Here is a 511-nt window from a genome sequence, read left to right as displayed (position 1 = left end):
ATATACATATATATATATATATATATATATATATATGTATATATATATATCCTGTAGATATAAGAAGATTTACATTTATAACATATGAAATATGATGATTCTATATGCTGATATATCTTTTTCTTTTTAATTTCATATTCATTTTAAACATGTCTATCTTCTCATTCAGACTGTTTGAACTTTGTGATGGAGGTATATTTACATAACACGTGTTTACAAAGTAAGCATAAACATACATGTTTGTATTCATTTGTGAATAGATTTATAGATTATATTAAAAAAAAACATGTAAAAAAACATAAGAGAACATAACAACATGCGCTGTTGAAAATCACACCAGTGAACCTCTTAGAAACCTCCTAGAAAAAAACAGGGTGTATCTGAGGCGCCTCTGTCATATTTGAGAGTCTGAGCAGCTCCAGCAAAGACTGATTTACCTCTCTGAACTCCTCAGGTGGGTTCACTGAAGTAACGTGTCCAATAGTAATAATAAAACGGCGATTAGAGAAAA

The sequence above is a fragment of the Seriola lalandi genome, unplaced genomic scaffold, assembly GCF_002814215.2.
Source record: "Seriola lalandi dorsalis isolate HSWRI2012SDOR001 ecotype SW California unplaced genomic scaffold, Sedor1 jcf7180002052714, whole genome shotgun sequence".
Classification (NCBI taxonomy): domain Eukaryota; kingdom Metazoa; phylum Chordata; class Actinopteri; order Carangiformes; family Carangidae; genus Seriola; species Seriola lalandi.
The sequence above is the reverse complement of the archived record's forward strand: the minus strand, read 5'-3'. Positions refer to the sequence as shown.